The 26163-nt window shown below is 37.5% G+C and overlaps 1 protein-coding gene and 1 long non-coding RNA gene across 3 annotated transcripts in view; one reads left to right on the top strand and one right to left on the bottom strand.

Annotated features, from left to right (window-relative positions):
- LOC128886057 (uncharacterized) overlaps positions 1–26163 on the bottom strand; it is a 346337-nt gene that overhangs the window by 260877 nt on the left and 59297 nt on the right. The window lies entirely within an intron of this gene.
- Positions 6177–26163, top strand: part of LOC128886063 (uncharacterized) — an 80845-nt gene continuing 60858 nt past the window's right edge. Inside the window, exon 1 of the long non-coding RNA XR_008459722.1 lies at positions 6177–6473. This is a non-coding gene — a long non-coding RNA (uncharacterized LOC128886063). The remainder of the gene's footprint in view (positions 6474–26163) is intronic.

The following is a 26163-nucleotide window of genomic DNA, read 5'->3' on the forward strand; positions in this document are numbered from 1 at the left end:
TCACAATCGCAGACGAACACCAGTAACCTTTATACTATATTTTCTTTAACATAACTTTTTAAAAGTGAACAATATTTCTCATTCATTTTCTTATATAGAATCATCACATTTTCCCATGCATTACCAATTGCACGATACTCTATTTTAAATGGTAAAGTGTATTCGATAATTACGAATATAAATTTCATTTCAATTTTTAAATTTATTTATTGATAAAGAACCATTTCGTTTTACAACTTTCATCGTCTATTCTTAATAGAATGACAAGGTTTCATTTAAAAAAAATCCTTCATCCACTAAGTAGATGTTGTCGTCTTCGAACAAAATAATTTCATTTACAAAAAGATTCCTTCATCCATTAAGTAGGTGTTGTCTACTAACAAAATAATTTGTTTGGTGTATGGTACAGGAACCCCCTAAAAAAAATCTTTAAAATTTGTTGTAGCTTGACCAATTTAAGTATATCCTAACAAAAAAAATTCGTGTGTCAAGTTTAATATCTGTTCTGTAAAATCATGTTATGTTTTGAATCAAAATATACAATTACAATTAAATCTTGAAAAAGAATTCTCGAATTTTGATTATGACTATTTCGTTCATCCCCCAAAAACGACGTTCTTCTTCGAACAACGAGTCACTTATGCTAAGAAAACAGTTTCAAAGTTTTCTCGCAACGTTACTCTAATAACTGTACTTTCCAAACGCTTCGAACAATAAACGATTCAATTAAACCCAATAAATGTAAATTTCTGGATCGCGCGCTAACGCCGTTTATAGGGAACGGAATACTTGCACACCGGTAAATCTCCGGCGTATTTCTATTCCCGTATCACGCGAGAGTTATTAAGGTCCTGTAAACCGCGTTGCATTTAGCCAACACCCCATAAAACTGTAAACACGTTGTCGACATTGGTTTTATCGCGTACTCATCGCAACGTGCCGAGTTCGGTTGGATTCATACGCTGCCAGTTAAACTGCACCATTGTTCGGACATGTACGGAAAATGTTCGGTACGTTATTTGATCAAGCTTCCCTATCGCATGGAGTCCTGCCGCCATGCGCAGAAACTGGACACATGGTTCGATGCCACTATCAATTTTAATACGTTGTATGCGTGTAGTAGTTTGAAAACGTTAATCGTCATCGCTACAATCAATTACGTTCGAAGTTTATCGCGGCGTTCGTGTGTGGCGTTTCCTTCTATCACAATTCAATTGTGAAATAATTCGCAATTATTTTAACATCGTGCTTTAGTTTCTGCAAAATGTTACTTAGGTGATGTTAAATCGTTTACAAATATGTAACCCGTATATTACGCTTTGCCAGAGACAAAAGTAATAAAAGCTACAGTTGCATGGGACACGTGTGAATCAAACACGTGATTCAGTATCGATTATATATAACAAATATACGTGCTCTTGTTTGTTTGCACTCGATCCATCGAAATGGTACTATGATGTAACGGATTTAATTTGTTGGTATTTCTACGCGATAGTTCGACCGTTTCTACTGGGTGTAATGTTTATATTTATTGAGTAAATATGATATTGGCCTGGAAACATGAATAACTTTTATCTTTGGTTAACTAATTATCCCAGAAATTTCTCAGTTAAATATAATAGTTCCTTCGTCTATATTACTCTTTGTTTTCCATCAATCATTAATCCTATACAGATATAGATTGCCACTTGTTCCGAGATTGTTTATAAGTAAAAGACATTTAAATATGATAATTAAAATTTATATTCAATGTGTCACTTTCCTTCGGTCCATTTTACATAAATTTACGATTTTATGTACATTCGCTAGAAATAGTTTTATTTTATGAATCTTGTTGCTAACAAACGTACATAGTATTCAGAACGAAAGTTTTCTATATTCCTCTTTAAGTCGACTGTAGTGAGATTGTTTCGCACTATGAAAGTCCGAATGAAATAAGCCCAATTTTGTATACCTCATACAAAATTATAATTTAATGAAACAACAAGAATGTAATGATTACTGAAAGAAAACATGATTGGAAATTATTTGGAAAACAAGAGGACGATAAGAACATGATTAGTAACAAAGGGGGAACTGAAGTGTATCTGTTATATATATATGACAGTAATGAAAAGTATTTACTGCAGGAAGGAAGAAAGAATAGTCTCAGGTTGGGGGAAATATAATACCACACGTAAGTAGTATGTGACGGCTGACTATAACGTCTGACCTAATACGCCTCCGAGTGAGCTCCTTTTCCTTCGCGGAATACAAAGTTGTGGAGCCCGTGAGAAAAAAATATCAGTACATGTACACCATAATTTCTTATGTATCGCCACTACATGTAAGTTACTCCTCATGCAATAATACTTATATTACTTAAATATATTAAAATATAAGAGGAGTAGGTATTACATTATTTTTATTTTTATAATTCTTACGTTACATCAACATCTTTGATACCTTTCAATTTTTAAGGTTTATGTAATACATTCATTATACCTAAAGGACCACCTATATACCTATCGTTCACAATATAAACGTTTGGACTACTGCTTAAAAATACAAAACAATCAAAACTCGTAATTAATTATACAGACACGACTAAATAGAATTCCAAGTCTCAGCTGTCAAACTTCACCATGTAACCGTGAGCGGACAACAAAAATTCCCCAAAACGAGTAAACATAAACGGGCGAAACGAACGAAAGACTACAGTTAGGCGCATAACTCTTTTTTTCAGCTTTTCGTAAAATGTACAACGCCTAAACAAATGGTCATTGAAATTGATTCACTTGATTAAAACAATGCTTCGTCGAGCGTCGGTGGCTCCGCTATATCACGCGAACAAAGGCGTTCATACTTTGTACACAAAAATACCGTCGGAAAGAGCACAAAATTGTACGACGAAGCGATTAAACCGTACGAATCAAAAAAGCGGCGCAAGTAATTGCATTTTGTACGAGCGTTTTTCCGGCAAAAATATTTCCACCGTCGCCGCTATGCCGTTGTTACGCATGGGGAATGAAAAAAAAAAAGAAAATAAAAAGCCAGAGAGACGGAAAAAAACAAATTAACGTCGGGGAAAAAATGTCCACCCCTAACTACTAAATCGTAACAGGTAGGTTGGAAAATGGGACAAAACAGTCCGCATACTCAATGAGCTGTTACAAACGTGGAGTGCACCATCCGACTCGAGTTTCCACCGTTAATTATATTCCGGACACGACTCGAAACATTCAGGCTAAATCCCTATTAGCGAATTCTTCGCGTCCCGCTATAAATTTCCCAGGGTCAGAAATTGCGTTTCAACCATCGTTCACGTCCTCAACCGGGTGAACATTAGAAGTTAGAGCGCTCAACAGCCGTCTATATTGTGTCCTAGCCTCCATCAATCGTCCGATACTACGACTCGATTAATTCTCATTAGATTCGCCAACTTCAACTTCCCCCGCAGCAAATCAGATTAATGTCGATCGCGACGTACACCCCCACGGCCGCCATTGTACTTCCTGGCAACTCGTTACCCTACATACGGAAACGGTACGATAAGGAAACAGTTTGGTAATTTTCAGCAAAGGATCCATTGGTGCATTGTTACATTTTCTTTGAGCATGCACTCCTGAGAACACTTTGTGTGGATTTAGAAAAAGTGAATATAAAATATATAATAAACTTTTTTCATATCTGTTTTTACAACCTTTGTTTTCGAGAAATCGATTTTCAACATTTCCATCGAACACTATATCGGCATGTTAATAATCATTACGGACCCGGTGTTTGTTTGTTTATGTGTTCAATAAACCATAATAAAAGTTCAACAACAATATAGTTTCTTCATGAGTAATTTCAAAAACCACCTCTATTACTGGTGTCCTTTAAGTTGTCCTTAAAGGGGTAACATTGTAACGTTTGTAAGAAATGGATGTCTGTTTGGAAGATTGTTCCCCCTGTATATTAAAATATTCGAAAGGAGAAATTCGACCACGTATAATTAACGTAGTCGAAGCGTGCAATTATACGCCTAGATGCAATTTTAACAACATGACGGTTAGCTCTCTCGCGATGTCCCGTGAAAATCGACCCAGCCCACTTTCCGGATAACATCGGCAATCGAGTTAAAACACCTTCCTCGTATCCTCAACACCGTGTTGCGAATACGTAACATTTTCCTACGCTGCGGGGAGGCCAATGGCCGAGCCACCGCACGAGCCAAGAAAATTTCCATAGATCCTTAACGCGTCGGTGGCGTACGCAAAGCGACAGACATTGCGGCAGGGTCGCGTCGTGCATCAGCCACAGGTGCCTTCTCGCAGTCTCGCCGACACGAGGCGTTTATGGATGTTGTAAAAGCGTCATCTCCCTCCCCGTGTTCGGGAACATATCGGCATCCTTCAGTGCGCCTTTGTGGCGTCCTCCTGTAGTCGGTTCTCACACCCTCGAGCACCCTTCGATGGATGCAACACGAACGCAAAATGACCGTTTCGCTTCGAACGTTGAAACGGTAGACTGTTCACTCGTCTATACCGTGATAGAGCAACAGTGAACTAAGCGTTGCTTACGTTTCCTTTCTGAGCGAATTGTGGGAATTCTTTCTTTCGCGTAATCTGTCTATGTTTGAATGGAAATGTCTTTTTGAGGTTTTTTTCTTTTATCGTTTACGACGTGATATTTTTGTAGTTGTGTATTGGGGATATTGGTGACAAGCTTGTCAATTTGGTGGATAAGCTTGAAGTATGGAGGGGAAAGGGTTACTGACCCTTGCAATTAGCTTTCGAGAGATTGTTATTAAAAACCTGAGTGGTAGAACTTTGAATTGATGGTGGCGTTTAATCGATATAGAATTCAGTAGTGGTCTTCAATCTTACATAGAAAGCAGTGAAATTATATTCTATTGTATTGAGTTATATTACATTATATTATATTGCATTATAATTATATATAAGTATATTTGAAATCAATACAATAAGAAAATATGTGTAGTAGTGACCTCATAATGCATCACCTTAGAAAAAGCACAATATTTAATATAATTCTCACATCAACAGTAACTGCCTACGCAAACATACAAAGATTGAATCATGACATTCGAATGCTTAAATATGTATGAAATTCATTCGTAACATTGGAAGTCTTATCAAATATTAGAGTATCAAAATATTCAAACATTAAATTATTCGAATAGTGCCAGCCCTGGTTTCAATGACCTTACAGTATGCTAAACACGCAATGATCGCGCCCGAATTAACTCGGACAACATAGTTGCCAGATAAATAAGTGAAACCATGCTTAGTGACCAAAATAATAAAGAGTCTAGTGCAACCAGGAATAAAGCATCTGAAGAAAATCATTTACACATAATATTTACAATGGAAACTTACATCGATCATCATGGAGATTTTTGTAATCTATAGTATTCTATAGTGCAAGGAATATTAAACATAACTTTATAGAAATTGCAATACGATAAAACATGGAATATTTATAATTCAAATATAAACTATACAACGTATGCGTCTTCATACAAAGGCAAGTATGACAAATTTAAATTAATTGTTATTTTAAGATAGTCAGAGGGAGAATAGTATTGTTCGTCTCGTGTAGATTTCATAAACAATTCTAAGACTAATGCAAAACAGTTTCAATTTAAACGTTCCATATCCTTTCCTTGCATCTAGAAACATCAAACAATATACAAGAAGTTTATCTATTAACGGTAAATATTTTAACGAGTAACTCTAAAAAGCAAGATAGGTTTAATCGATACCATATAAAATGCTATCATATACGATTAAAAAATAAACTACAAAAAAATTCATGAAATTTCCACAACTCTGCTATTTTTGCAGTAAAAAATTCCTTTTCCGCCTCCCTTAAATAGAAATAAAAAGAAGTACGCTTGTTTACGCTTCAACTCGTCACACTGGGCGATCGTCCAGCGCAGTTTTTGCCTGTTCTTCGCGTTTCCTGGTCTCCTGTACCGTTCTGGCATAGTATTAAAATCAATACGGTATGCGTTTGACTGGTACACCGTATTCACCGCTATTACCGCACGCGAGAGCCGCGGGGCCATACGTACACTGAGAAACGTGCACGTTTCTGTCTCTCAGCCTGCTCCTTCCCGATGCACGCGGGAATTGTAGCTGCAACTGCAGTGCCTTGCACCGGACAACCAACCGCTACGGTATGCCCTAACCCAGCCAAACGGCTGAGTGAATGAATAGTTGGGCTATTAGAGTGTGAAACTGTTACAATGCGGCACAAAGTTGGAAGGGGTTCGGCTGTTTGGTAGATGGCGTTCAAAGTCGCTGGATAATTTCATGCCAAGTTAATCAGACAACTCGTTGGTGCCTCTGGAGATGCACGCGATACAAAGGAAAACCGAAGAAGCGATCGAGAAGTTGAAATGGAACTTAAAAGGAAGCGAAATAGGGGTGGAAGATAAACAACCCTGAATTAAAAGTATCTCGACGCTTTATCAATTGGAGTAGGTATGTAAACTGTTACGAATCTAATAATTAACATTACTTGTGTTTTTGAAATTTGTTTGGATTACATTAGGGAATATTTCTTATCGATAGTTTATTTCATGTTTCACTAGTAACGAATAGTAATAAAGAGTAATTCAATTTTCATTTTATTAATGTATCCGCCATGTGTTCTTTCTTTCAACGAACCATGGTTAAACAAGACATCACACAATGTTTCTTTAATACACCGTGTAAAAGTTTATGAAGCATGGTGTACGGGAAACTTTTTGGAGCCCCTGTAACTTGTGATATCGAACAGTGTCCAAGACGCACGGATGTCACGTAACAGCTGCTGCTAATAGCCTGTTTAACCAGCAGTCCGAAACCTCTCATTCTCACGGCTAGACTAATTATAGTGTCCCGTCTTAAATTTGCGCATGTTGCGTGTCACGGGTCAACATTCCACGCGCGTAAATAGCTTCGGCGTTCTTTCGAATTCAGTGAAACGACCCGAGCTTGAAACCTTAAAACTGAACAATTGAAACGTTTCACTTTTCGTGTTTCGTAGCGAATCCAATATCGTTATCGCAATTAAATCTGAATTGGAAGACTTGGAAATTATTCGGCGGGTATTAATCGTTTCAGGAATTGTTTATTATTCGAGATTAATTTTAAAGAGAAATAAGGAATAATTTCTGTTGCCGTGTTATGTATTAAATTTTTAAATATTTATGATGTAAAGTAAAAGTGATTTTTTGGAAATTAAAATTTACAAGTCGTTCTGCACCTTAAATAATATGATGTCTAAAATAAAACTGATACGTAAGTTTCCTAAAATGAAAATAAATGTAAAATACGAATATGAAGAAGATAATATCAAATTTAATTTCAAAAGAAGAATACAGTAACTTTCAATTATGTACTCAGTAAAGCAAAAGAACATTAATGTGTAAAATTATTGGCACAATCTATTAAATGAGGTACAAAGATACAAAACACTGCATAAATATAAATCACAGTGGTCGTAACTGGCTTCTAAATCGATGCAATACCAAATAAATGAACTCAAAAGGAAGTCTGGGGTAAACGAGAGAATCTTTTTATGCATATTTATCAAATGGAAAACTGTCAAGTGAAAGTAACATTTCTACATATATACATTCTAAGAAATAGAAGCATACAACAACAGAATGAATAATTAAAACATACATAAATAACATACCTAAAGTAAACGCTGCGATGAATCGTGCGAATAAAAATAATATAAAAGAGGAAATCAACAAAAACGAATACAAAACCCACAACTGATAATGTAGACATATATGTAGATATATAAAATTAAAAAAGGGATTAAATGTAACAAAAGTCGTTGTATTCTGTCCGTTGTGTTCTAATTTGTACGAGGCAGGGTTTTCTGTTTATCGAAACAATTTATGAAGATAATCTCGAACCCCGTGCCAACATCTACTTGTTCACATATTACTTTCTTTAATACTTTGAGACCTCTAGAGACACTCTAGTTTTATTTAATTTTTCTAGCTTGAATAGATGCTTCTTTCATCTACAAAATTACTTCTGCAGACAATGCTAAAGTATAAGACAAAACATAATACATTGTGAAGTCTCTTTGGCAAAGAAGACAGCTTCAGAAAGTAAAATGCTGAATCATCAAACATTAATATAATATCCATGGTCCGACTGAGGTTTTCCTATAATATCTACTATCTTTTCTCAATGCAGATGGAAATTCACATTTGCAAAAATATTAGTTCAATATTCATTAAACAATAACAGTCTCTATTACTGAAAGAAGACTACAAAATATCTTTTACAGTACAATAGAATTTTTTACAAAGAATATAACTTATAAGCAAATTCAATTGTATAAATAATCCAATTTGAACAGAAATTCTATAAAGATCTTAATATAAATAAATGGAATCCTAAAATTACTTCCTTCAAACCTCCACTGTGAATCATGCTTGCGAACATACTAGCACATTATATAACTTTGAAAGTAACACCCCCCCACGAAAGTATCTCAAGACTTCCCCAGTGAATTTGGAATTGAATTCGCATGAACGCCAACTGGAAACCGATTTGGATTTTCCGTCTACGCGCTTAATCACTGACTGTATCAAATGTCGTGCATTGTAGCAAGCGTTATGGCGGATAGAATACTGTTGCGGAGGGAGTTACATTTGATACTAATTAATTAGCTACTGTCACTTCCCAGCGGCGTGGTCGTCCACCACCAAGGTTGCGGCGTGTACGTCAGTAGCTAGGCAGTCGCACTTGGATCACCGTAATACCTTATGCGCACGACATCCAGAAAATTAGGGGTTTAATTGTCCTCGACTGCGCTCGCGGCTGACTCGACAATTCACGCGAGAAGCGTCATACAAACCTGCCATGATACCCGACAGACGAGCGATAGGATTTTCATTGCTTCCTTTCCATAACTTATCCTCTCCTCCATAACGATCCTACAGGTTCTAGATTTATTAACAATTGACACTGGAAGTTAACGATTAGGTTGCTCGTTTGTTTGTTTACTTGAAAGTGGTTATTTTTCTGGTTAGGTGCACGATGTCCGTGCAAAAAGTATGACTCGTGACTCTCGTGGAAGAAAGTACTCTGGACGTGTTGAAAATAATTTTATTTGTTTAATTCGCCCCGGTGTTGCATCCATTTTTATTCCTAAAGATGGAATAGTTCATGAGTGGATTACATCTATTGATGTTGTTAGTATTCGGATAGGTGTTTGTGTATAGTTTCAAAAATGAATAAGATTTCAACAAATTACAGCGACCATTCAACTCTAGCTCACAAATACAAGTCGATTACTACAGTAAATCGTACCAAGCATCATATACTCTGAATTACTCTAATCTAACTTGTATACCTAGTTCCAAATTTCATCAAACACCTATAGGTTACTGCAGGATTATATTATCAATGGTATGACAGGAAGCGATTGTGATGAAGTATATATTTGCCAATCTAGTCTGTCGCAAGTCATACAATTCCAGTGTTGCAGGAAAAGGATGCAGTTAGATTATTCAACCTCAACTTTTTGCACATCTTCATTATGTAATAAGCTGTATTATTATAGGCATTATATTTTTCATTAAGTGACTTAATACTAAACTTCATTTTGTGGTGATTCATACTATATACAATATATTTATACATAATCACACAATTAAAGTTCAGTCATTCAATATTTTAATAACATTTATATTATATCCGTCTCATAGGAGTTATTTTATATATAGAGAAATTACACACATATTTATAATTTGACTATTCAAAATGTTTAGCGTTAGAAAGGCGCCACAGATGTTATATATTGTTTTGCGAGTACACCATAGCGGTCACTGGTAAAATATCGATCAATCCCGTAGTTAGTAATTGGAAGAAAAGAACAATCATTTGCCAGCGGCGGTACAGCGCAATTAAATAAACATTCGAATCAATTTCCGTGTGCATTTACGAAACGCCCACAAAATTTGCAGCGCTCGGTACGGTGTCGTCGTGTATTCGAAACCGGGTATTTACTGGGCAAGCAGAATTTTCGCGGTTACCATATCAATGGATGGGCACAATACGGTGCCCTCTCATTAACGTTTTATGATGATCCAGCCGCTTCCGAATATGCCGCCGTGCTGGTAATAAATTCCCTGTCACCATTAACATTAAAAGAAATAACCATGTGATACATCTTCCCCGTTATAGGGTGGCACATCGCATTATATCTAGAATATTCAAAGCGGTAACATCGCGTGCCAGCATTTTGTATTCGTGCCGTGCGCAAACTTAGTTACCGGGGGATCAATTCGAGGGAAGATGGCGATTGGGATGAGACCCGCGTTTTGGAAACGCTCCTAACAATGTCTAATTTCTTTTAGCTTTCAGGTTCGGATATTTTTAGATCGCTCGCTCTGACATTTCGCAGATCCTCTTTCCGATCAGACGACGTGCTCTATATTACTCTTATCCTTTAACGATTTTTAAATCATTGGTTCTTGCGCCTTTTAAGCGAGCAATTTACAACGGGTTACGAGGAGAATGTACGCGCAGGCTTCTGAGGTAAAAGTAATTAAAATTCTTAGAATATGTATCATATTGACATATTGATTATTGGATGCCAATCGCACCAAAAAGAATGAATATTATATTTTATATTAAAAGTTCATGCATACTTCGATCATTCAAAATACAATATGTATATTATCTAATATAATATACAATAATCTTGTATTTCTAATGATTGAGTTATATATATTCTCTTTAATCATCTAAATATTTTAATGGTTGTATCCCAATGAGGTTTGAAAAACAATTCGTTATGTTTTCATATTTATTCAAACATTTTTAGTTCACTTAAGGATGTTTCAAATCAGAGGGTCGAAAGGTCATGAATTATATAACGTTCGTGTCACGACTGTCGAACAGTGGCCTATATTTTTCTTTTTAAAAAAGGGAAGGTCCTTATTTCCAAATACTTGCTGCAACTGTCCAGCACGTTGACTACCCCACTCGTGTCAATTTCTACTACACTAGAAGCCACATAATCTAACATTTGGCTTAGTACTCATTTTTCCAACCTCGCTCGTGAATCCTATTCAAATTTATTTCCTTTAACGCCTCATCTCCGCAATTAATCTGTTTAGATCCTCAGCAAAGAGACTAGCCTCATCAAACGTAAACCAACGGGTTGCAGTGACGCAGCATTTGCGTTCAACATCGAGCAATCCGGATTTAGTCGAGACTTTTCGTTGTGCAATGAGTACACCCGGCGGAGAAACATCTCGAATTGCAATTCGAGTTCAATGGCATATCGCATGTCGTTGGAAACTGTGCTTCATAAAATTTTAACTCCCATTCTTCTCGTTCTTGCCCCCCACCCTCCCTCTCCCCCACCCCACACCACCCCCTCCTACAACTCGATATTCTCGATAACAGAGCCCCGGCATGAAACTCGAGCGCGATGCACTTTTCCAGAACGGCAGTCGGAACTCGAAGCAGTTGCCCCATAACAATTTACCGAGTTACCCAAACGGTCCCTATGACGTCAAATTCTTCTAACTTTCCTCGGAACACGTTCCCGCGCGCTTTTCCACCCATTGTTTCGTTTAACCTCGGTCAAGAAACGTTGCCGCTCCTCCGCAAGTTCCTCTAATAAAGGATTTACTGCGCGGCGAGAGCTACTTCAATTTTTCGGGAACCCTCTTGAATTCACGGCGAGACTCCAATTTGCCAGATTCACCAACGAATCGCTTCGAAAGAATCAACTGGAAGATGAGAATTCGTAGACCACGCTGAAAAGTGGGGTACATCTGACGCGAGAGCAACAAACTTTGTTATTCTTCTCTGACCGAATTTTTCGTTATGTGTTATTTGATACGTTAATTGGAGCGGGATGCTTTTAGAGAACCGTGAAAATCGAGACTTGGTCGTTGTAGGGAAGCAATTATTTCTTATTGAAAAGTTTCTGGCGAAGCAAGTGTGTCATTGTACAATAATTTTGATTGCTTGGTCGATGCCACTTGTAATGCTGAATGGGGTGCAAGTTACGATGCGAAATTAATGAGTATAAAAGATATAAATATTGCATTGACTTGTGGAACTTTTCACTTACATTTATGATTCGACAAACGAATGAATTTAAAATGCATATAAAAGTTAAGGAGTGTGGGTAATTATTTAATCTGAGTTGCAATTTTGTCGGACAACAATCTTTTAGTAACGAGTTTTTTCTATCTTTATAATATTTCAATTATATTTTCACATTATTTTACTTTGAATTCTTTTAAATATTTCAAGTAGTTTCACTTCTATATCAAGTAAAAATTTATTAATAATTTGTGAGGCAACTATGGATGATATCTTGTTCACTAATTTTGTATTATGTTTGCGCAAAACAACTTGTACCTTGAAACAACTGTGTCGGAACAAGTGAGGCTTCGAAGTACTAATACCATCAACCATGAAGTATCCATCGATGAGAAAATTCGAAAGTCTCATTCGTATTTGCATCATCTGTTATATCACTGATCTGCACCGTATAATAACGAGAGTTGTTCTAAGAGTTCCTCGATTGGTTACGAGAACTGTTACGGATTTTGTGACAGGTTTTAGATGCTAACTTTACTGCTCGAGATTTCAAGTGGCAATTGGTGGTCGAAAGTATCATTTAGTATTTGACCTTGCCTTAGCAGCTGCGCTCGAACGAGAATGTTACAGTTCCCCTACTGAATGTAATCAATTGACAGTGTTACTGTTGAAGTAGGTATGTGGTAGAAATTACCATTGTTCCAAGAGTAGTGAGTAATGAAGTTGACAGGACATTTACGAAGACTAAGTGGAACAAACTTGGAGTGAATTTGTAATTGTCATTGGTGTTCATTTCTAAGAGTCGAAATAGTCAATTCTTTTAATGTGTAAAACTTGAGTTTCAGTATCCTAGGGATCTCATTTCATCTAATACAGTATCACGTATTTAATTGTCATAATTAATGCAAGAATTGTGTTTAATAGTAGTGATAGAAAATTCATGGAAATTAAGTCAAATAAATTTGGAGTGGATTTGTTATTTTAGATTGTCTCTGATGTCCATTTCCAAGAGTCTAAACGTTTCCCAACTTGTTCAGACAGTCTTCCAGAGGTCAGCAGGCAGTTTCAACTTCCAGTAATCCAGGAAGATCCGATTCTTAAAGTCTGATTTCTCTCTTCAACGTGATCCTGGAGAGTAGATCGTGAAAATACTAATGGAATGTTTTTGGCTGTTCCTGAATTTTATATACGCCCTGCACAAACTTACCGCGCGAAGATTTACGATATGTCGATCGCTATTTAGGAGCAGGAAAGAACTCCAAGTTCTCCAAGCCTCCCTAAATAGGATTTGCAGCTGGTCTGTCTATGAATAAATAATTGAGAAGCCCGAAGGAAAGGGGAGACTCGAACTCACAACGCCATAGTTGATGTCACATGTTCGTATCGCAAACCTAATCCATGTCACTGAATCTAACATTTGCATTTGCACTAAAAGAATATTTTTTAATATGAACCTCTAACAACTTCAAAATAATTTTATGCTCCATGAATGTATGCTTTTTAAAAATAAGTACTCTATTAACCACAAAACATTTGTAAATACCAATTCAAGTTCTATTCATTTATTTAATTAATTAACTTTGCCTACTATAAATAAAATTTGAACCGATTCGTGACGTATATTAGTTATACCGTCGGTGCCAGTGGATTGCAAGGGGTTAAAATATCCCATAATGTGTTCCCTCCCATTGCACGATGAAACATCTGTATCATCATAAAAACCGCTGCCAGCTTTGAATCGAACGAATCCCTTAAATAAACATTCGGAATAAAACGGCTACTTTAATTGCCGGTTTGGGTTTCCCGGTAAAAACAAAAGACTAGTTTAATTGGAAACGTGTCAATCCACTAAGGGGCCGGATCGTCAATTAAAACCAACAATAAAGCGAAAAAGGATATGTATAAAATAAAAACATTACGCAGACAATGGCGGAATAGAAGAAATGGAACGACACCCGATCGTCGAAAACCGTGGAATCGGTAATCCGGGCTAACAATGCATAATACTTCAAACGCTAACAGACTGTCGCTCTTTTGCTCGCGATTTGAAAACTCGCCTGGGGGCCAGGTACCGTTCGGCTTGCCACGAAAAACATGGATCTTAATAAGCCGCGCCATTCAAACGTCCAGTTCAAACGGCCTACCGGGGATTACCGGACGGGCCGAGAGTGAAATTCTACAGATATTTCCTCTCTCCCGCCGATACGACGGCAGGTAAGCGTACTTTCTGCTTGTTTAGCTCTTCATGTTGGATTAATCCGTCCGTCGATGAAGAGCAAGGGAGAAAGAAACGTGGCACGGGAGAAGAAGAGAAAAAAAAAACAAGAATAGGGGAGAGATCGTACGAGCGAGTCGCGAATATATCCTGAAGGGGCACTGGCTCTCCGAACTGACGAAGGCGCGCCAGGATTTGTGGCCTTGATTTATGCCAAAACTGGCGCCGTTTATTATCGGTACCGCTGGATGTGTGCATGCGTGAAATTGGAAACGCAGACAAGCGTCCATGCAAATTTAACCCGTCCGTCTGCCTCCGCACGCTATTCACCGCGCCCAACCCGACAAAGAAGGAACTTTACTGTCTAGCACCGCTCGCGCCCTTCCCGACCACGAATTCAAACCTACGGCGCCCGCCATCAACTGGCTACCGCTCCTTTCTCGCTAACCCTTTCCGCTATCCGGTCGGGGGGGAATTTTAGACACGATCCTCGAGGGGTCCGTGGAAGGCTCCTCAATGTTATTCTCTTGATGAACTTCTCGATCGTCTTGAGGGGGAGGAAAAAGCGAATCGTTAAAAAAGGACTGTTAACATTCAAATGAAAAGCGTGTTTAGGATAGCCATCGCGTGTCACGATGCCTATGGCGTCGGCGTTTAGGTTCATAGCTACGGTCGAAGGAGTAATGGCATGTTTGAGATCGTCACAAACAGTAGCGAGAATGATTTAAATGTAAGAAATAGCTTTGGAGCATTTTAATTTAGTTTATTGTGTTACTGGACTGTTTCTTTTTAGCGTAGTGTTATGTATATTTGAAACCTGTTTAAGAGACGCTGGCTAAGAACTATGAATTACCGCCATATTGGATCTGCAATGATGAATTTCTATATTTTGAGTTCAAATTTGGAATCAGAGCACCAAAAAATCCCTGTATACCAAATTACATGAAAATCGAGTTACCTTTCGCATTTTGTTCCTCCATATTGGATCCGCCATTTTGAATTTCTAAATTTTGAGTTCAGATTTGGAATCAGCGACCCCAAAAACCCCTTTATACCAAGTTTCAAGAAAATCGTTCAAAAACAGCAAGTTTTATTTAAGAAATAAACAATAAATAACAATAAACAAATGTTTCAGAATATCTAACAGTCATAGTAAATATTTATTAGATAGAAAAAAATTCGCTCTTTAATTTGAGTTTTGATTGAAACGGATCCGACAATCCTACTCTGAGATGTGACAGTTTGAAGTTTTCTAATATATTGATGAAAGCAAATGAATGATTAAACCAGTGACCCATATGCAACGTCCTTGCAAGGCCGTGGCAATTCCAAGAAATACTATGTAGTAAACATTGTAGTATTTCCGGGTGGGAAAACCCCTCGAAGTTCATTGGAAGAAATACAAATATATTTATTTTTCTATCTATTTACCTATTGAAGCGATTTTCGTGAAACTTGGTATCTAAGGGTTTTTGGGTATGCTGATTCTGAATCCGAACTCAAAATTTAGAAATTCAAAATGGTGGATCCAATATGGCGGAACAAACTGCGAAAGGTAACACGATTTGAATGAAACTTGGTATCTAAGGGTTTTTGAGTCCGTTGATTCCAAATCCGAACTCAAAATTTAGAAATTTAAAATGGTGGATCCAATATGGCGGAACAAAATGCGAAAGGTAACTGGATTTGAATGAAACTTGGTATCTAAGGGTTTTTGAGTCCGTTGATTCCAAATCCGAACTCAAAATTTAGAAATTCAAAATGGTGGATCCAATATGGCGGAACAAAATGCGAAAGGTAACTCGATTTGAATGAAACTTGGTATAGAGGGGTTTTTGGGTCCGTTGATTCCAAATCTGAACTCAAAGTTTAGAAATTCAAAATGGTGGATCCAATATGACGGAACAAAATGTGAAAAGTGACTCGATTTTCACGAAACTTGGTATTTGGGAATATTTGAGATTGCTAATTACGAATTTAGACTCGAACTTCAAAAGTTCAAAATGGCGGATCTGGATTTGAATCTGCCATTATAAAAAGAGCTATAAATACAGAAATTTGGTATAATTTTTGTATGCGCCATCGATGCCATCAAATTAAAAAAAAAAAATTGGTAAGGGAGATATTAATATAAAGATTGACATGTTTTTATTTAATTCGTTAACTAGAAGCTTTTGCCCCATGCGGCGAGTGGTTGATATGATACTTCTTACTAACGGTTTATTTACTACAGCAGTTACTATAAATAATGTACATGGTACCTTTCGTCGTTCCACGAGGCACGATACATGTATTGATAAATAAATAATGATGCCTTCGAAGGCTTTTCATATTGGTCTTTCAATTCCGCTCTCAATTTTTAAACCTACAGCATAGAATACGTTACCAGTCTTCAGAGTTGTTGATACAATCAATTTCTTACTATTATCGCTGTTGCCACAAAATAACTAACGTAATTATTGTTTTACAATAAAAAAGAACGTAACTATAATCTTTCTTGGTTTACTATTCCTATTACTACTTTATTATATTTGACTTTACTATTACTGCTTTACTAACTTTCCTAACTATTACTAAATATTTGCCAATACGTCATAAAACAAAATTGAAAAAGAAAAGAAGAAAAATAAACGTACAATTTATATATTCATTTTTGCCTTTTCGATCGATTCCCCGACGATCGAAACCATTCACGGGATCCGAAAATTCGCCAACGCGACGCGACGTCGTCGGCGACGGGTACGAAACTGCATTCACGTATAATAAGAGAGCGCACGAGTCAATTAACCAACGATCTGACAACAAAACGAGGCTCGCGTTGCACTCGTTGAGCACACAAAGCCCCCGACCGAATCCAAACTCTTCGGTTATCGACTTTCCACTCGCTGGAGTTAGCATCGGGGGTAACTCGGTTGAATTCAATCGGTTCGGTTTAATGCCGCCTAGCATCCCCCAAAAGTGTTAACCCTCTTAACAGCGCGGGAAGCGGTCCCGACAGCTCAACCAAAGACCGGCCCGACAATGCCGTTGAATTTATCAATGTCTTCGTAATTGATGTCGGCCATCAAGAGGTCTGAGGCGAGGTAATGTCATCCCGCGGCTACGCGGAAAAGTAATGTCGCACCGGAAGAACAACGGGCCGACCGGCTGAGACATTTACATGGCCGCCGACTGTTTTCAAGCGTTATACATTCGCCTTCGAGTATTCGAAGACGTCTCTCCTCGAGCGGAAAGGCAATGTCGTCTCACGGTGTTGTACACGATCGTGCCAAGTACACCAAGCTCGGTGGCGGGGTGAGGGAGTGAGGGAGAGGGGATGGCGGTGTGTTTGCGTATTGCATATTACAACCGTTGGCGGGCCCACCTCCTATTCTTGCTACGTCTACGAGCCGTTACTTGGTACTTTTATTTCCACGATAGAGGCTCGGTCTCGTTGCATGGTATCCGTTCTTTCCACCAGATTTCCGTCTTATTGTGCCGCTTCGCAGTATGCTGATAAGGGAACGCCTCGGGGGCGCAGAAAGGAAGTGTCGGTGCAGCTTGTAATCTCGAGAATTTTATCGCCCCGCGCGTATAGAAACACTTTTACGTGTTCCGAACAAGATACTGACACCGTGACGAGCTATCTCGCGACAGAATGCTACGGTTCGACTGCTCGTTCCTGTTTAATTATCGATTGGTAACTCGCGAAACGGGGAACAGAAATTGTTCCGTTCCCAAGGAACGTGACGCGTGGCAATTTCGATGGTTACTGTTACGTAGACCCACCCGTTAGGTGTTCATACTTATCTGTGCTTCCGAATTGCGTCCAAATTGACACCGATCTCCTATTTTTAGTTGGATTTATTCCTAGACTGCGGATGATTATGCAAATTCGGAGGGAGAATAATGTAAGTCGTGATAAATATGTTGAAATAACACATATATTAACAATAAACGCATTGAAATTGTGTGCTTCAAATTATTATGTATTACCTCGTCAATTAGTATTCGCACTTAGTAAAACGACTTTTGAATTAAATTGATTAATATTTGATGCTCTGAAAAATTGAAAAGGAGCTTTATTCTTGACAAAGTCACAAATTATAAACACAAAGCGAGGAATAACTTTATCACCATTTTTTAGAAATTTAATATTTGAAGTAACAGAATTTATTTGCAATTTACATTACGTTTGTTTTCGAACTTTAATAGAACGAGAGGTCAGATTTTGGAAACGATAAATTTACTTCACCACTTGGTCTAAAAATATCTAGAGTGAAGTGACACGATAAAGCATTCGGTTCATTCTTATAAAGCTTTCAAAGCTGAATGCTCGGAAGGGCAAACTTACCAGCCAGTCGATCGTTCTGTACGGTTAGCCATAAATCATAAGCGACCGTACTGTTTCGTAGCTCCATTGTACTTCAACTCCGACGAAATATTTGAATATTTCATTGACCGTCCAAGATAAATAAAATAACAGCGTACCTCTTCCTTCGGAATCATCGTTGTGGTACGATTTCTCGCGCTGCTACGATCGTAATAAAGATAACAGTTTCTACACGCGATGAAACTTTGCATCGAAATGACGTGCTTTATATCTGCCGCAAAATTACAAAGTCGACAAAATTCGCGATATTTCCCAAGGATAACAAAACGACTTCGGCTCGCTTATTTTGATTCGTCAAAAATAGTCATCAGACAGCTGAATTCTGTGTATTAACAAATTTCTATAAATAAACTTTTATAAATCATTATTTTATACAGCATATCCTGTAAAAAGTGAAACAATTCAATGATTTTTTGTTTCATCTTATGCTAACAATTTACATACATTTAGATGCATGCACGTAATTGCACATTTTTCTAAATGGAACTAAATATAAACCACTAATGGATAGTGTTTCTTATTATCTATGACATCCGACAAAGTATGGTATATTGTTATAGAAAAATAAAATATCCCTTATATTTTAACGATAACGCTTTAACTAGATTACTTATTACCAGATTAACCAGATTAATTATTACCATAAGGGTCTTAGTTCTTTATTTACTTAATAATTTATGTATTTATTTAAAACATTCATGTAATCTTGAAATACAGTTTAAACAATTACAATTATTCTGCAAACGTGTAGTATCTGTTGATCTAATAATTTCCTAACAAAAACCATACAACGGTACCCACTAGAAAATTCAAGATTACGCCGATTAACGTATCAAATGGCATGAAATGCTATTAAAATAATAATTGCGAACATGCACGCGATAGCATGATAGCATTTGAAACGGTCAAGCATGTAAATCCAGGTTTATTCTGGACAGGATATCAATATAAATCAAAGATGACCAAATTGAAAGGAATGATTAATAAAAAAACGCTAAATATATTCGAGAATATCCTACTATAATTCACACGTACTGATTTTCGCTATCAGCATTTTCATTTAATTTAACGTTTGAAATCACGATTATTTTCCGACGTTTCATTAATTTCGTTTAATCGATTCTCATTTCCGCATCCATCGGACGCCATTCCGGGCAGATGTGGCCTGTTGGTAGGCCCTTTCACCAAAAAATGGTAAATTAATCCATGGATCTATTTATATTGGATCTTGATAGACGGTCCGACGCCAGAGATAGAGGGTGCGCGCAACTTGCAATCGGCTTGTTTGACTTCCATATATCATTGTTTTCGTATTTACTCTCGTTCTTTGTACTCAATGCTAACTGGCAATATTGATGCAATATTTGCTCGCCATAACAGTGCTTTAATGCTTTTGCGATTCCTCCTGGGGCCGACATTTCATCCATTTAATTCTAAGCAACGATAATGGTGGCTCGTCAAATTTTATGGAACATATTATTCGTTAAATCTCCTATAAATGTATAACTTCTAATACCCAAGTATTAACTAGAATCAAATTAGAACATATGATGGATTTTTCAAAAGTAGCTTTACGATTTTTTTTTTTTTATATCTTTAATCGTGATTATTGCAATATCATCTGTCACATTTCATGTGTTTTATACTATCTACGTTTTATTACAAGATAACAGTCAAGAGTTATTTATGAGAATGAAAGATACTGTAATGATGTTAACGAATTAAATAATAAGATTAGACAAAACAATTGCAAAACGTTTATCAATCATTCCACAACCAAATGGTGGTCCTCTAAAACATTGATATCATATCTATTAAAATATTTTTCTTAAATACTTGCATTTTCTCAGCAATGTTCCATAATTTTATCCCACTAAAATCACCTCATATTTTAATTATATTTTTGTAATTAGCGTATATCGTACAAGCTCAAAATTTGCTATGGATATTTAACAGGACATGTCCAATATAGATCATGTTGAATATACGCACTCTTATTAATTACACGAAATATTCGAACGTATGGTAGATCCTGTCACTTAGTCCAACGTTGTAATGTAACGAGTAACATTTTTTGCGAAATTTCCAATGAACGCAACGAGAACGACGAGATTGTCTCGCAGCCACGTAGTTGACAATTTTAGCAAGAACCACCCAGGAAAATGTTGGCTCCGTAAAAAGCTGAACTCGTCACACCGAACGCATACACGCGGGGTCCGTACGTGCTTCACGTTTCGGTAGCTAGACGATCGAATTTTGCGCTACTTGTATGCTCGTACCGCTATCCGCGCCTGCCTGAATTTAATTTACCCCTGCGCGAAACAAGTTCTCCTCCCAGCTTTCTTCATCTCCACTTTTCCTAGCGATCGTGGAATGTATCGCGCGGACTACGACTGCATATATCTACTCGGATTATATTACTAGTACACGCGAGCGGACACCTCTACGTACACCACGCGCCACGGCACAACAAGATCCCCCACCCAAAAACTAATATGCTAGAGTGCTCGTAAAAATATAACCGCTCCGGTCTCAAAAGGCGGAGAGCCAGCAGAGCTGAAGGTTGCTGCTAATGTCTCATCGAAAAATGACCGTGAATAATTCAGTGGTAGGAGGGAGTTGACGAAATTGGACCACTTGTGATATTTTACGTTATGTTTCGGGGGTAACATTTTCTTTGCGAGTTGAAACAGGTTTTTAACCTAATACTCCTTTATTAAAAATGAATAATTATAATAACATACATGCGATGAGAAATTTCTTTGAAAATCAGCTGCGAAGTCATCTATGTTAAGTATTCGTGACTTACCTGTAACAAAAAAGGAAAAATCGAATTAGTGACAAGGAATAATAATTTCCAAGGTGGACAATTTTTGACATTTTATTTAACGTTTTGTTTAATTATTAATTAAACTAGGTATATATTATCGACTTGGCTTTCTGCTAAACCGTTCAATCGAACGGAACACGATCTCGGAGCAGTCAAACGCACTGTAACTGTTTTGTCGTGTCGAAAAGCAGTCGACAAGCATTCACGCGCGGATATAAGCTCGAGCTCTTTGCCACGTCAAGTGAACTGTCATACAGCGAAAGGTTAGCAGTATACATCCAGACCAGTGTTCTACACTCCTTTTGAATTAGGCTTCACTCAAACTCCTTTAGCATTTTCATTTCCCTCCCCAGCATAACCCTCGACCACATTTTAAACAAATATAGTATAAAATAAAGTAAAAACAGCAAATAATGTTTCATAAAGAACAGAGAAAGGCATAGATGAAATTGCTTTTACTTTGGCTGTCTTCATTGAATATGAATTTAATATTACACTTTGTAAATGATACTATAAATAATAAGTCAAATTTAGTGCGATCCTTAAATTGATGTCTGATACAAAAGGTTTTTATTTGAGTCATTAATGTAGCGAATTTCGATTTAAAGTCCTTATGGTACGTAACATCTACATATATGGCATAAAAATTGTTGCGTTCAGATGCAACATTTTTCATAATCGACTCCACGCAATTTATAGGATCCGGCAGCGACATTGCGCGGGAATTAATCCCTTCCGGCATTGTATAAAAAAGACCACGGGAACAATACATGTGCGTGCCCATATCCGTTTCAATTTTTTTGCAAGAAATCTCGACGCTTGCGTCGCGCGAACACGTCGGAATAGAGGCGTTTCACGGTACACGCGCGGCCATATAAATTTTTCGTCGTGGAGGACACCGACACGCCGGCGTATTGAAGTGTCGTGCTTTATCGGTGAATGCGCCCGTCATCCGCTTTTCCTTGCAAAGTGAAAAAACAAACTGGTCGTACCCAGAATTTTGAGCCTGTGATTAAATGCATGAGGCGCCGGTGAATTAGATTAAGTACTCTTGGGCATAGATCGTGCTTCAGAATTTCGTCCCATCCTCCGTTTCGTCTCTCCTGCTTCTCCGCGTCATTCTATATACCCGCCGTTTCGGTCTCCCTCTTTCGCCCGCTCTTATTACACCTCCTATCTCGCTCTATGAAATAGAGCGGTAGGGAAAATTCATGGGCTTGAAAATTTCCAGCCACGAGCTGTTGCTCCCGGGTGAGAATGATGTCGGCGTTCATGCGCATTCAATGCCAATGTTAGATTTCCGGATATGTATTCTTCATTGATTATTTCGCCACGCTTATGTACATTCTGCGTGGGCACAGTTTTGTGGAAATACGAATAATTATTGACGTAGGATAATACATATAGTAACGAACATATTATAACGGATAATCACGTACTTATATATTATCTGTAATTAAGTAAGTAGTCTCATAATTCATTTGCATTTTAAGATTAAAATTTTATTTAAATGGAATACGAACGTTTCATACGTCAAATTTAAGAAATTCTGAATCTATCCTTGAAAACTCAGTGGCAGCATACCGTTTGCTACTCTTTCGCCGAAAGATGTAAACATTCAATAAACAAGTCATGCATCGCGCTCCACGCGATGTGAAATTCACATGGCACACGTGAAATAGGAGGCTCCACTTCCGGTGTATTTAATATTCCGCGACAAAGTGAATTCGGGACCTGTTGATTAGATAAAACGGCTGCCACCCTCGTCGCGGCCCAGTTGAACGTTCAAACCGACTGCGCATTTAATCCGGCTTATCAAAAAAGCAGAACAAAAAAAAATAAAAATTCCGTCCGCTCCGATATCCGAGCCCTGAATATTAAAACAATTGTCAGAACAGAGACCCACCCACGCTCGTTTCGACAAATTACACTCGAAACGTCGCAGTTAACCGTGTTACAGTGTAAACGTCCGACAGAAAAGACGCGGCGAATTTTCCAATCCCGCTTTTCAATCGATGACGGGAGGACAGCGGCACGTGAAATTAACTCGTCGATTACGCGGGCATTTTTAATCGACGATGAAAAACGTTTATTAAACCGACGCGTCGCCCCGTGAAATGTAAATTCGATCAGCGATTCTGGTTTTGTAATTGGGAAACAGCCGAAACTGATAAGGTACGTATGCAAATTCGCGTTACGCCACGGGCATTTTCATTTTTTTATCGCAGATGTTGCACGATCAATCCCGATTCAATTTTCATCTTCTGCATTTTCATCCCCCGCATAATCTGTAAATCTATCCGGTCGAGTGGCCCGTAACTGATAAAATATTGTCTGGGAAGGGAAAGCAACAGTGTCCGTCGAAAAGCTACCTTTCGTATAGTAGCGTAACAAAGAGGAAATGAACATAATATCAATCATTTTGTCATTATGTTAACTGCACATCATTTTTGGAAATTTAACCGGAGGTAATTGTTAGTGAAATGTGTAATATTTACAAATAGATTATTTCTAACTGGCGTAATGAGCAGTTAAATATTTATTATTTACGAACAGAGTAGTTGTGACTGGTATAATAATTTTAATTTAGCTACACACATTTGAACATATAACTGGTGTAATAAATAGCGAAACATTCACCTTATATTTGCAAATAGTATACTTGTAACTACTATTAGTAAATAGCTGTTGAAAACAGGTATGATATCGATTCTAGTTCTTAAAAGTTTAGATGTTTTAGACAATATATTTTGTATACATTCAAAGAGTACAAGCAGTCACCAAATTTGTTAATAAACGAATTAACAATCGATGTTAAATCAGTGTTAAAACCTTTATATCAAAGTTTCAGACAGTTTTTTTGGAACTTTTTCAACCCCTGGTAAATCCATCGCTTTGAAATTTCGAACGAAGTATTCGACTAGGAATTGCTAGTTATACATAGGAGCAGAGTAAAAGAGCATGATTAAAAAAGTAAAGCTTCACAACCCAACCGAAATACGTACATTTATTGGTAACAGCCCCGAAAGAGTCGAAGCACTTGCAATTCAATATTCTATGCATTTTTAACATTCAAATAGTGAGTCGTAAGGAAATTAAGTATTTAAGATTACTTGCAGCAGATTCGTAAAGTGTAATTGAAAACACATTTAGATTCGTCTGGATATTTTTAACGATGTTGGAAAGGAAATACATGGCGGTGTAAATGCCATAAATAACGTACTCTGTTTCCGGTGGAACAGCTTATCGACTTTACCATTCTTGTGTTAAAGGAGCCCTTTAGCCTCGTTTCCTAAGCGTCAACTGCAGTATTTGCTATGGGCTCCCTGGCTTTTGTATTAAAGTAGTATTTCTCATTTGTGTCTTCGCAAATTCTCTGACCATGTAAACTTTGCATTTTTCGGTTCGATATTCGACGAACACGAAGAATTTTAGCATTTTTTGTACAATCGTGGGTTAGATAAAAACAAATGAACCATCGGTTTGAATTTCCTTGACTTTTCACCTTGAACTATTTTAAAAATCAATAACAAGTGCCATGTAATGTGTTATGTAAAATATTTAGAATTTTCAGAGAAATTATTCACTTCAGATGTTGTACAGAGGGACAATTTTTAATGATTTTAATCGTTTTTTAGACCAAATAAACAATATTTATTTCAACTATATTTACTGTAATGCTTATTTGTATAGTATTTTATATTTATAGCAACTATATTTATTGTAATACTTATTTGGAATGGCGAGTACTATATATACCTACATTGTAAACAAATTGTATTCAAGTAAATTTTTACAAAAAATCAGCTACACTTGTTTGAATTATATTTATTATAATATTTATATTAAATACGACAATATGTAGATTTACAGTTCCCGACGGATGTTGATTAAAAATAAACTACTCCTTTTTGAGGTCTATTTACCACAACGTTACTCCGATACTTTTAAAGACAATTTATCTCCGCAAAAGAACATATCCGTGCACAATACGGATTGCTCTTAGGATTAGTACGTGCTCGAACTAGAAGCAATTTCGCGATAAGACCGCTAACATTATAAACGTCGATTATCCCCTGAATTATTTATACCAGCTAAGCTTCGAAGAGAGATGTTAACACACGAGACCCCATAGTTTCCTTCCGCGAAGAATTCAACGGCGCTCAACGCAATTTCCCAAAGCCGCGATACAATTCGCACCTTGTACGTGGACTTTTTGATTCAATGCGCGATCGCCGTGGTAATTAATATCCTTGCTCGCATCGCATCGCTGGCGTTTCACCGCGCCCGCTGGAAGCAAGAGCACGCGGGCTTATCGCAACGATTGTGTTGCGTAATGGACGTCGTTTCCGCGGAAAAATATGGAAATACGGCGAAAATCTCATTTTGTCGCGGGCCGGGCTCGAAAATTTCGCGTCTCGAGCGTTCCCACGGGGAGCCGTTCTCCTAATAAATGACTAGTGGAATCCTGCTAAAAGCTTTATAATCGTACCACGCTCGCAATGTGACAGGGGCCCGCGAGTAGGTCCACGTACATATGTGTGTACCCAGCCAAGTAACTAACTGAATGCCGCTGGCTACATACAAAGCAAAATAACGTTAGACGGAGGTAAACGGCTATTTATTAGGTTCCTGTTAAACTCTGGGACGCGCAGTCCGAAATGAGATGGCACTG

This window comes from Hylaeus anthracinus, unplaced genomic scaffold, assembly GCF_026225885.1.
Source record: "Hylaeus anthracinus isolate JK02 unplaced genomic scaffold, UHH_iyHylAnth1.0_haploid 11982, whole genome shotgun sequence".
Classification (NCBI taxonomy): Eukaryota; Metazoa; Arthropoda; class Insecta; order Hymenoptera; family Colletidae; genus Hylaeus; species Hylaeus anthracinus.